We start from the raw sequence: 12,971 nt of genomic DNA, 5'->3' as shown, positions 1-12,971 counted from the left end.
ACAGAGGAAAGACTACAAACAGGCTTACAGGGATCTTGTATATGAATGACAGAGAGCTGACCACACACATCAGACCAGATCATCTTCCATGGTAGAATCAATGCAGATATTTTCTACTCTCAGTTTCTGTCTTGATTATCACTGTAGTTTTCTCAGACTTCAGTTTCCTGGCAAATGAGAGATGTCTCATGCAATTTTAAACATAAGAAGACCTGGGAGAAAAAATCAGAACAACTTTCTGCTGGATAACATGATTTGGACAAACAGAGAAGTTTCATCCAATATAAGAGCAAAATTTTGTTTCATTTTGTTATCTGATTTCTGTAACACTTGATACAAATAATTTTGTTTAAGTGTAAGCATAACTTCATTCACATTCTGTTAAAGACACTGCATCTCATTTCAGTTATGGCAAAAATTGCTAGTTTACAAAACATTTCAGTTTGAGCTTTCACTTATACTTGCTTTTCATCAAGTATTTTTCTTCTGTTATAAATTTTGGACAAAAGCAAAAAATATCAAAATATGAGAAGTGAAAATTTCCCAAGTGACAGAAAATGTGTCTGTATATAAAAGATTTTTATGCTGCAATGCACAGCAGGAGAAAGAAGAAATTCTTCCTGTGACAGTCTGTGCTGTAAATCACAAATGCTGTGGTGTGTCTCTGTTGTGGTTTAACCCAGCATGCAGCTAAGTACCACACAATTGTTTGCTTTGTGTATTTTTGCTCCCCCTGTCCCAAACCCCAGTGGGATGAAGGAGAGAATTGGGACCAAAAAAAAAAGAAAAGCTCGTGGGTTGAGATAAAGACAGTTTAATAAGACAGTAAAATGAAAGGAAAATAGTAAAATAATAAAATAAAAATGCAATAATGTCAGCAATTATAATAATAATAATAGAACATGCAAAGCAAGTGATGCACAATGTAATTGCTCACCACCTGCTCACAGATGCCCAGTCAGACCCCGAGCAGTGGCATTCCCCTCAGCCAACTTCCCCCACATTTGTTGTTCAGCATGATGCCATATGGTATGGGATATCCCTTTGATCAGCTGTTCTGACTGTCTGCTCCCAGATTCTTGTGTACCCCCAGATTCCTCAATGGCAGGGCAGCATGCAAAACTGAAAATGCCTTGACCCTGCATAAGTACTGCTCAACAACAACTAAAACATCCATATGATATCAACATTATTCTCATCCTAAATCTGAAACGCAGCATCATACCATCTACTTGGAGGAAAATTACCTGTTTCCCAGCTAAAACAAGGACAGCCTGGCTGAAGCAGCCATGCCTCAACTAAGCTCCTCTGTGCTAGCCACTCCAACTCCCTGTGCCACTGCTTCTCTGCACTGCCCTCTCCCTCTGGGTCTTTCCCCATCAGGCCAGGGTCCCAGCATTGGGCTCACAAGGTCCCCAAGTGCCTCCCCCAACACCTTGCCTGAGGCAGGGTTCCTGCACCCACCCAACCCAGGACCAGAATGAAGCTGGAATCTATACTATTTCTAGACTCACTTAAAAAGTGAATACTTTGTAATGTGGCCCTTGAGTGAAGCTGTTTATTTGCAATTTCATTCAGGAAGAATCATGAAAAAAATTCTGTGAATAGCATGGCTGCTTGAGACAAAAGTTTAACAGAAACTTCCTGCACATGGTATGTTTTTTGTTTATAGATATTATCAGCAGAGTCTAGTTCAGAGATACTAATATCACTTGAATTCAGGTACTTTACTGAGGAAAGGAAAAGTCTGATGAAATCAGTCTACATTGTGAAAGAAAGATAATATTGTCAGCATTAATTGTCAACATAGTCCACTGTGATAAATCCCAGCGTTGTACATGCAGCTCTCTGTTAGATCTTGTTGGCTTTTTTCTCATTTTAATTTTACCCTGAAAGTAAAAATTACAAAAGCCAGGAGGCTACTATTGCAGATGGATGGACTACAAGACAGAGTGCACTAGCTAGATAAAGTATAATTAAATATTTACCAACACCTATGTGAGGCCTTTAAGTAGGCAGATCCTGTGAATGTTACAGCTCAACTTCTGACTACTCATTGACACAAGGTAATGTTTGAAATAAGTAACAGGTAGTTTCACTGAAAATATGCAAGCTAATGAATGGACAGTTCTGGGTTTTTCTTTGTGTTTGCATAAAGACCCACAAAGTTCTTTGTAGATCAGTAGTGCTTTGTGCCCAAGAGAGGTGTTGAGGAGACTGGTTTTGAAAACCCAGTTGCTACAAATTTTCCTACCTTCCACTTCTCTTGCATGCATTTTTTCAGTGACCATATTTGCAGTGTAAAGCAGTGAGACCATGAGATTTAGAGCATCTCATGAAAAAGGCGATGACTACGACGGCATGGTTGGAAATTAGTTTGAAATAGCTTTATGCTACAGAAAACAGTGAATTTCTACAGTGTTTGGAATAGCAGTCTTAAACCACAGGATTGAATAAAGTACAAACAAACAAAACAAACAAACAAACAGATATCCAGTGTGATTTTCACATCACCCCATTTCTACATAAATCTTGGGAGGTTCAAACTGGTCATTAAGTGTTTCACCGAGATCAAATGTAGCCCTAGAGCATGTAACCCAAACTGTTGATTGAAATTCCACCCATGGCGGTTTTCAAGACATGGGTAGAGGCAGCTGACACAGATGTGATCTAGCATTGACAGGAGTCGTGTTTTGCAGCTGAAATCCAGACCTCCAGAGGACCTTCCCAAACAAAATGTATGTGATTCTATGAGACTTAGACATCAACTTTAATACAACTATTCTACACCTTTGGTGTCAATTACAGGAAAAAGTAAGGCTGACTCAACAGTCTGCTTGTTGTCTTTTAAGACAGCCACAAGCCCACGCTATTTTTATGCTAGCAAGCTGAGAGAATGGATTTCATTGGCTTTATACCAGCATCTATTGCTCATATAACAAAACAAATGTTGCTTATTTTTAAAATTGACAGTTTGGGTGCTTGACCATTCTCTATGAGAGAAACCTATGATTCAGTGTGGTTCACTGGGCTGAAATTTGGGGATTTCAATTACTTTTTAAAGTTATTTGCTATTACTTTCTACCCCAGTTTACAACCTTCTATAAACCCATTTTCTCCAAGGCTTTCTATCTTCTTTATACTTTATTGTATCTTTTATTAGCTAATTTTAGAGCAACCTTTCTGTTCAGGAATTCAGTGCATCCATTTGCAAAACTGGATCCTTCTACCTTTATTTCTTGCTACTACACAGAGAAAAAAGGAAGTGTTATACAGCCTGAAAATAGCTTAAATTTAGCCAAAGTTTCTTCAAGATAGACCTGCCATGTCTTTGTGTCCAAGGGGATAACAAGAGAATATTCTTACCTCATTCCACCTGATTCACTTCCTTGTCAGCTATCCCAACTTCTTGGCCTTCAGTCTTAAAGGGAAAGAAATCTATTATTATCCCATCCATACTCTTTCATGCTTTTCTGCTTTACATGCTTATTTAGACTATGGTCCAAAAGAAAATGACTTTTTAAAGACTTTCTCTTTTTCCCACCCTGAACTATGCGAAAACGGTAATAAAAATGATTGATTTCTAAACTAGACAACCTCAAGTAAATCCTTTTAGGCCTGAGCTTAATTTTTGGAGGGTGGGTCAAGAGATAATTAGCTAGATTTTATGCTTGGAATCTCTTCATGTCATGAGTAAGGAAAGTTGTAAGGAGGAACTTTTAATCCTACTTGCACCGATGCAAATCTGGAGAATGGCAATTCTCATTGTGGAGTTCTACACCACATACACCACTATAACAGAGTAAGTGTTCATAAAAGTGGAAGACAAGATATTTGTCTTACCAACAATTTATATGGACAGAGTAAAAGAAGTCAGAATTTTAGCTAAGTGTTACATTTACTCACCTATACTAACCTGGATTGCTAGTTGTTAAAACTAGCATTAACTGTTGTCCTTTCTTTCCCTTTCTCTTTTTTTCCCATAAGCTCTTGTTCATATTCCAAATAGAAACCTATTAGATGATTAGCAGTAAGTGACAGAAACTGCCTTTATTTAAATGTAGTGGAGTGCATCTTGGTGCATTAAAATCTTTTAGACTTTAAAAAGCTGAACATTCAAATAATTTTGCTATTAAAATTTTCTTTTCCAACATGCCAAACCTGGTTTAACAAAACCTCATTTAAAGTCAAGAAAAGTATGCTCAGCTATAAACAGTTGGACTCATCATCTTTAGGGTTGTTTTTATTTTAAAGGTTTTCAGTAGAAGCTTTATTTGTGAAGATTTCTAAAGGACAGTACCCTGTGAGTGGCGGTTTCACAGAGCACTCTGAAAAAAAAATCCATGGAAAAAAAAAATGTCCCTTGACGTTTAAAGATTTTTTATTCTTTCCTCTATGCATAATACCAAGTACATGCAGGGAGTAGACTACTTTCATCTCACACTTGTGAAATATGAAGGGGATGGAAAAAATCAAGCAAAGGTTAAGCAACCCAGAAGCTCCCCCGCATGGGGTGCTGAGCCTGGGAATTCTCTACTGCCACAGCCTGGCAGTGCCAGGGAGGCCCAGGTATGCACATTAGAAGAAGACATGGCATTGCAGGGGCTCTAATGAGAGTTTTGTTTCTAGTATACCTTTCTCATAATGCACCATTGCACAAAACCAATTATTTCTGTAATCAGGAAAGGGCTTGCTCTTACACTTTATTTGACTTTCACCCTGAACTTAAAAAGAAAAGGAAGAGTTGAAAAAAAACTCACAGCATATCAGGATAATTAATTATGGTAAACTGTAATTAATAAAATATTGTTCTGGTTTCTTGTATGAGAATTCTTCACTGTCAGATGGAATTTTTTCTCACAGTCTTCTTTGTGACTCTCTGATTAGTCATTTATATGGATATCTCAGCTCCAAACTCTTGCAGAGAACTGTAAACCTTGAAGGAGCTTCTATTTGTAACTTGATAGCTATGATATGGGCCTGCCCACCTAAGTCTTGTAAGTCTCCTTCTGTTGCTGATACACACAAATTATAAAATCTCAAAGACCTTTCCAAATTGCTACAATAACTCTCTTCCTGCACAGCTGCCTGAAATTCTATGTTAAAAAATCATTATAACCTCCAGCTCTACATAAAGCTGTATCACAGAAGCATGTGAAGAAAAACAGATTTTAAGTACTCATGCAAAAGTAAATGAAAGATAACTGGTAATTTGGTCAGCTTTCTACTCTGCACCTTAGGAGACTGCTCTCTTCAAAATGTCATTTTGCATTTCTTTTTTCAGTGAGTGATATTGTTTAAGAAAATCTCAATTGCTGGTTACCTTTCTGAGAGGTCTATAACCTCTGTGAAGCTGAAGAATAACTCTAATCCATTTATAAAATAAAATTTAGCTACGTATAAGTAGTGCTGAAGCTACTACTACTCCTTCAGCCCTGAAAAGCTATTTAGCTTATTCTTCATTCCCTGATCCTTCTCTTCTAGAAGTCTCACCAGAGCTTCTGAGTCACTGTTCAAGCTGCAAACCTTCCCCATGGCACAAGAGCAACTCCTCTGCTGTGCTTCCTAAGCAAGAGGGGAGGTTCACACACCATTAACTATGGGCATACACACCTGGTTCAAGAGAGGGAGATGCAGCTGCAGCTAACTTCCATGCTGTCATGTATTCCAGTGATGTGTGGGAATAGGGCAGGCCCCTGGGTTACCAGAAGGAAATTAATTCCTCCATCTCATAGCCCCCTTTTCCTTCCCAAAAAACTACTTCAAGCTTTACCTAATGTGGAAAGAAAAGAAAGGCCCTAGACTCAGCCACGATTTAACATGGTTCAATGAGATATGTAGTGCCTCTTCCCCTGGACAGCAGAGAAAGGAATAAGGGGTTGCTCTCACCAGAGGGCCCCTTTGCAGCAACACTCATCCTTCTGCTGCCAAAGGGTCCCAGAATTTGCCAGTCACACACAACAAAGCTCCTATATCGTCACATGCCTCACAATCCATTAATACTTTAATTAATTATTAATACATTAATAATACATTAATTAATTATTAATACATTGATACAAATCTCAGTGACTGAAAGACTAGGGTCAGCTATAACTTGAAAGGTATTTTTAAACCTGGAAGCATATGAGTAAGAGCTCCTTTGTTCTGATTTTATGGATGAAATATGTTCAGGGGCTGGATGAGATGAGACTATACACCAACCTGAAAGAGAAATAAGATGTTCACTGCAGAACTGAACCTGTTAACCTCTGCAGTGACCTCATCTAACACCAAATATTCCCCTCCCCCAGTCTTCCTCATGTTAAATAACTGGGGCATTCTTCAGGAGCCAGGTTTGCTGCTTTACCTATGAGGAATGCAGGGAGAGGGGGAGCAGTGAGTGAAAAGAGACTGGCACGAGAAGAGTAGCTCTTGCTGCAAAGAAAGGCTCTCCAGCTGGGGCTGTGTAGGAGGAAGCAGAGATTCTACCAGCAACCAGAAAGGTGGAGGGTTTGTCGTGAGTTTTATTTTTTTTGTTTAATGCGAGCTAATTTTATTCTCCTATGACCCCTTTCTCATGTACAGCTCTCAAAGATAAGAGTTTATTGTACTGCAGAGCATTCTAAAGACAGGTTTCCATATTGGGCAGACAGGGGCTTTGTCAAAAATCTCAAACATTTTAAATCAACAACAAACACCCCATCCAAAAGTACCCCCACCCTGTCATTAACAAAACTTGCTGGTCATTACTGGATTTCTCATCCTAAGAGGACTCCTAATGTCCTATTTTTGACCTACAGGGTTAGAAAGTGTGTGTGTGCAGGCATAAGAGACAGAGAAATGACAGCTGAGATCCTTTCAGAATTGTGGAATTCCAAGATGGTTTAAGTGTGTGGGTGAGGGGCAGAAAGCATGAAAACAAAACAAAACAAAACAAAACAAAACACATCAAGCTCCTTATGCTTCTTGCCCATCCTCAGTTTATCTATGCTCATTGAACAGAGATGAGAGCAGATCTGCATTAGTATTTTCTGTCTGCATCTGCTGTACCCAGGCAAAAATGCCTCGAGGCCTGCCCCAACTGTCCTTCCCCCACAGTGCTGTTAATGTACTGAGAGGCACTGTTTTGTCCTAGTAATTTTTCTACACATTTCCACTACATCTTATTTTCTGCATGTCTGTGCTCTAATTTTATTTACCAGCTTTTCAACCCCAAAGGTAAAAAAAAATAAAAGGAGATACCAAGAACAAAAAAAGAAATGGCAGGAAACTCATGTCTTTGTTCTTCTCACATGGACAGTAACACTCTCTTTCCATAGCTGCCCTTGCCACCACATGACAAATCGCACCTCTGTACTCTTCTGAGTGTTCCCTCAGTCCTGTCTGTTTTTTCCAACTGGGCAGTACAAAGTAAAGGGATTTGTGGAGTGACAGTTAATTCAGATAATTGTGTTTTCCTGCTGTCTGTTTATTGGAGATGCCAGTGCGCTGAGGGCAGAGGATCCCACGTGCACATGTATGCCTTATGTAGTGCACTGCATGCCTGCAGCTGCCCTTCTCTCATCCCATCTGTTGGAGATGGATGTTGATTTCGCTCATCTTGCCTCCTAAAAAATCAGCAGTAATAATGAATGAGCTCAGTGTTCAGTGGAATGTTGGCAGATTTATCTGGGCACATTAAGTGCATGTGCTATGCAAGGTTTCTGTGCTGCAAAAACACAATCAAATCTGTGGATCTGAATCCCATGATTAAACATCCCATGGTAGTTAGGTCTTTGCATCACTGTCACCTCTGTGGATTTCAATCTATCACTTTTCCTCTCATCAAGAGACCTTTCTGTTGTGTTTCCTGTCTACCTTGAATTTTTTTTACTGTAATTGTCAGCTCAAAGACTAGGCTCAGAGCTCAGAGCTTGTTAGGCAATGTCAAAGGACTTTTTAGATTTTTTTTTTCTTTTTTGTCATGAACAAGGTTAGTTTTTTGAAACCTTCTATAAAGGGTTATTGTGTTGTTGTCAAATGTTAATTCATATTCACATTTTCCCTGACAATTTCTAAGCAAAGTCCCTTTTTCAGGTCAAAGATATTTTCTTTTCATCTTAGTTGAATTTTTATTGTAAATTAAAAGCTGAGTATGAAATGACAGCTTTTTAAACCTTGAAAATATTTGCCATCTTAGCTTTTCATCCCAGCCCAAAGTGTAAATAATTCTGAAAACCTCCTAAGAACAGTACAGAAGAGTAATACCAATTCAGCTACCTATGTGCTGTAATTGTGGAATGCAGTATCACAGGCTTTCAAGTCTGCTACGGAAATATCTATTCACCTAGAAGTATAACTCCTACTAGTGCAGCCCACATGACTATAACTCTTCAAACTGTTCTCACTTTCTTGCTATCCTCTGCTTGAACCCCCTTACTATTTTCTTCCTTATACAAGAACTTCTCTACTAAAGCAAACCAAAATTTACTCTTCCCATGGAAGGTACTTAAGGAGGAATGGTAGAAGCAGAATTCGTCCTCTTAGCCTCAGTCAAATGTTAGGGACATCTTGAAATAAAGGTTCCACACTATGGTAACTGATTCTTTTTCAAGTTTTCTGTTTAGTTTGTTATTTGTTAGTTTTACCATAACATGAATTAGATGTAAAGTCCTGTGTTTTGTTGTGGTTTTGTTTTATTTTGTTTTACTGCACATATATAACAATGCTATGCATTTGTCAGAATTCTGCAAAAAAATAGCAGTAAAGAAATTGTAAAAGTCTTATCTTTGGATTGTGAGAACAGGGAGCAGTGGACACTGTAAACAGTGACTGTCTTGGTAGCATTTTTTTCAGAAGAATAAAGTAAGAAAAGGAATGAAGAGAAAGTCTGTTGCCTTTCGAAGTAATCAAAGTAATTCATGAAGCAAACAAGTCCCTCCAGGAAGTCAAAACTCACTTTCCATCCTCTAATAATGATGAAGAGCAGTTAGAAATAAATTAACAAACACGCTTTTTGGCAAATATGTCTTATATGAAATGTAACAAATGAAGGCAGATGTCCTATAACTAGTAACCTGATTGTGAGTCCCACTTCTTTGTTTAAAAGAATATGTCTTGTTACTGACTGGAGACATCTATATATGCATACTATATCTCCCAGATGTAAGAAGAGTCAACTGTCATTCTGGGGTAAAATGGAGAAAATATTAATGCAGTCCTGAGGACAAAGACTTCAGGGTGTTGGTTGATGAGAAGCTCAACATGAGCCAGCAATGTGTGCTCACAGCCCAGAAAGCCAAATGTATCATGGGCTGCATCAACAGCATGGGCAGCAGGGTGAGGGAGGTGATTCTCTCTCTACCCTGCTCTCGTGAGACCCCACCATGCGTGCCGTGTTCAGCTCTTCGATCCCCAACCTGAGAAGGACACAGACCTGTTGAAATGAGTACAGAAGAGGGCAACAAGGATGACCAGAAGACTGAAATGTGTCTCCTATGAAAACAGGCTGAGAGAGTTTGGGTTTTTCTGAGAATACAAGTCTAGAGAATACAAGTCTCCAGGAAGACCTTATAGTGTCCTTCCAGTATGCAAAGAGGGTCTACAGGAAAGCTGTGGAGGGACCCTTTGTCCAGGAGTATAGTGATGGGACAAGGAGTAATGTTTTTAAACAAAAAGGGGTAGATTTATAGTAGATATTGGGAAGAAATTCTTTACTCTGGAGGTCGTGAGTCACTGGAGCAGGTTGTTCAGAAGAGTTGTGGATGCCCCATTCCTGGAAGTGTTCCAGGCCAGGTTTGATGTGGCTTTTGAGCAACTTGATCTAGTGGGAGATGCTCCTTCCCATGGCAGAGGTATTGAAACTAGATTAACTTGAAGGTCCTTTCCAACCCACACCATTCTATGAGTCTGTGATTCTATAATGCTATGATCATGACCAATGTCATTTCTTACGGTCCTCAGACATCTCACTGGAAGTCTCATTGCCTTTTTCCACTTACAAATATCCCACAAAGTAACAAGATTGAATTGATTCATACTTCATTGTATTTAAATTGTACACTTTTCATTGTGTATGATTTTAAATCTGAAACACAGGCTTGGCATACAGAATTAAATATACAAGAATGAGAAATGTCTTTTCCTCTTTGACTGCTTTGTAAATTACTATATTTGATGGAACAAGGATATGTTCACAACCCACTGAAACTATCAGAAAATTTTGCATCAACTTCCCTAAATTCAGGAATCCAAAAGGAATATTATGGCAGCAAAATCTACTCTTGTATAATGGCCTCAAGTTCCTCCTGCCAATGCACATCTTCTAACAAATATGCCAAAAAAAGCTGAATCTTCCCAAAGCGGAAAAGACATTGGAGGTTTTCATGTCCTTGCTCTGAATGATTTTAATATCTATGAATGCTCATAGCCCACAGAAGTTTGATAAGTTCACTCTGAAATCAGTCTATTTTCAAACACTCAAAACTATCCATAAAAAAGATTAATTCTGCCTCCACATGTGCATATGTGTAGTCTGTTCATGTCAGCTAGGGATACACTTAAGCACATAATCAAGCACCTCACTAGATCTGCTCACTACCAACAATAAATAAATAAATAAATAAATAAATAAATAAATAAATAAATAAATAAAAGAATAGAATAGAAAATGTAGTTGAAAAGCAGTTGAACATCCACATGACAAGGGTGGAAGCCCACCACTTAGAGGCCTGAGGTTTGCATCAACCTACAAGCTCCCCAAGCCAAATTACTCTTTTCTTGCTTGCTTGCTTTTTTTCTTCTTCTTCTTCTTTTCTTTTTTCCCTGTTTCTAAAGAGGATACAAAGAACAGCTTCTTTTAAAAGGATGTGGTTCATATAAATAAGTTTCAGATAAATGCAGCTGAGCTTTCAGGTCCTCAATGGGTATAAACCAGAAGAGCTCCAGTAATGTAAAAGAAATTAGGCTAGTTTATGCCAGATTAGAATCTGCCTGGATTAGACTCCAAAATGGCAGAGACAGGTCTCATAGCATTCAGTTCAAAAAGTAGCACAGGAAAGTAGTGTTTTCACACAAACTCCTCAAGCCTTCTCTTTTGAATTTAACTTCAAATGGTGGAGCAAAGCAACCTGCTTCCCTTGGGTCTGCTGTTTTTGTGCTCATCAGGCTCATTCAATGAACAATTTTCACCAGAAAATGTTGTTTTTGTCTGTTCTCTGCCTCAGAATTAGGGCCCATGGGCAAGTCAGCAAGATGCAGATTCTCACAGACATTTTAGGTGCTGTCCTCAAATTAGTACTTCAGTTAACTTTCAGAAAATGCCACATGGTTGGATTTCACCTAATATACTTGCTCTCACAAAATAAATAAATAAATAAATAAATAAAAGTCTCTGTTATCCCAGGCCAGTGGCAGATCTCTTGAGCTACATTCCTTCTTAAATAACACAATGACTGGGAGCTTTGAAAGGTTATGCTAGCAGTCCTTAGAAACTTGCATATTCTGTGACAAAGGACATATTGCAGACATTTATTAATCCCTGAGCTGAAGTGACATAGAAGTTACTTGCAGCCTGATGAAACGTGTAACACCCAACTGACTCACATGGCTAATACCAGTTCTAAACTTAGCCGCAGTCAGAATTGTAATTAAGAGCATATACATTTAGGGAATAGAATAATCTACTATTCAAGTCCAAACAGCCTTGTGAAGCATTACTGCTAAACTGAATTTACCACTGACTGGTAATTTTTTCACCATCCCAAATCCTATGTCAGAAGATGTTCAGGCTGTTACAGATAGATACATATTAGGCTGTAGATAAAAATAATGATATAGATTTAGATATTTATGACTATAAAACATTATTCTTTTAAAAACTTATATCTGTTATACACATGTGATGTGGATCTGCTGAAGGGGGAAATAATTTTATTGAGTTATAGCCAGGAAAAAAGGCATAAAGAATACAGGTAATGCACATTTTTCAAATAGCAATATAAACATAAACAGAAAAATGTTCAAGTTAGAGTCACATGAAAGATTAGGCTAATCTTCAGATGCATTTTAGACTTGTATGTACAGCAGTTTTATGTTAAAAGTTGAAATACAAACTCCAGACATGCAACGTATCTCAAGATTACAAAATAAATAAAGATGAATGCAAATAAGAACCAACACTTGAATCTTCTTCCAGAACAATGAGAAAATTTGATATGTTAGAAACATTGTAAAAGTTACCCAAAGTATAAGAACTTATTTACAAAAGAGAAAGCACAGAGCCCCAGTGGTTTGGGGGATAAAAAAGAGACATTAATTTATTTCCAAACAAAATCTCAGGTAGTTAGGTCTTCTTGTGCCTGGGAGTGAATTCAAAAGTTTTGAATTTTTATTGCACTCTGAACACTCCTTTTGTAGTACTAAACAATTCCTCTATGAAAGAAACCTCCAAGAAGACCAGGCTTTCAACAGTTTGAAAGAAGAAATCCATCTCAATGAGAGTGCATGCTTCATGGGGATATCACAGTTATTTGTCCAGGTGAAAGTTTTTTCAGCTATTTCTGCTAACCAAAGATGATTAGAGAACAAGGAATAAATATGTTTGGTTTCAGTCGCTGCAACAGTATCTTCCCAATAGTCAGTATCTGCAAGAGGAAAGCAACCACACTTAGGTAATGCAAAAAACTATAGAAAGTATCAAGATAAAATCATTAGGCTCTACACTGCATACAGAATAATGGCTTAGATTCAAGTGAAAAATGCACCATTATTTCACTTTTCTTTCAGAGGTGCTATTATTAACTGAGTTTCACTAAGCATCATCAGTGGTTTTCCTGCTGGAAAGGTTTCCTTCATCAATTTTATGCATAATGAAACATCCTAGAGGAAAACAGTATTGCTTCCCCTATTACTGTTCTTGCAAATTAGATTTTTATGGAGGGCTTTATTCTCTTCAGAAAAATAGGTCAGCTCCCCTGCAGTAATATACACGGTACAAGGCCTACCTATCT

The 12,971-nt window shown here is 38.1% G+C and overlaps 1 protein-coding gene across 2 annotated transcripts in view; it reads right to left on the bottom strand.

Moving 5' to 3' along the window:
- Positions 1-5,970: 5,970 nt before the first annotated feature.
- LOC137841430 (potassium voltage-gated channel subfamily A member 5-like) overlaps positions 5,971-12,971 on the bottom strand; it is a 36,843-nt gene continuing 29,842 nt past the window's right edge. The window contains exon 4 of one of the 2 annotated variants that reach the window (XM_068654329.1): positions 5,971-12,605. The gene's annotated coding sequence lies outside the window, so the exon portion shown is untranslated. The remainder of the gene's footprint in view (positions 12,606-12,971) is intronic. The other variant, XM_068654340.1, reaches the window with a different exon arrangement.

Source organism: Anas acuta, chromosome 1, assembly GCF_963932015.1.
Source record: "Anas acuta chromosome 1, bAnaAcu1.1, whole genome shotgun sequence".
In the NCBI taxonomy this organism is placed as follows: Eukaryota; Metazoa; Chordata; class Aves; order Anseriformes; family Anatidae; genus Anas; species Anas acuta.
Note: the sequence above shows the minus strand (reverse complement) of the source record. Positions and strands in the feature narration are given on the sequence as shown.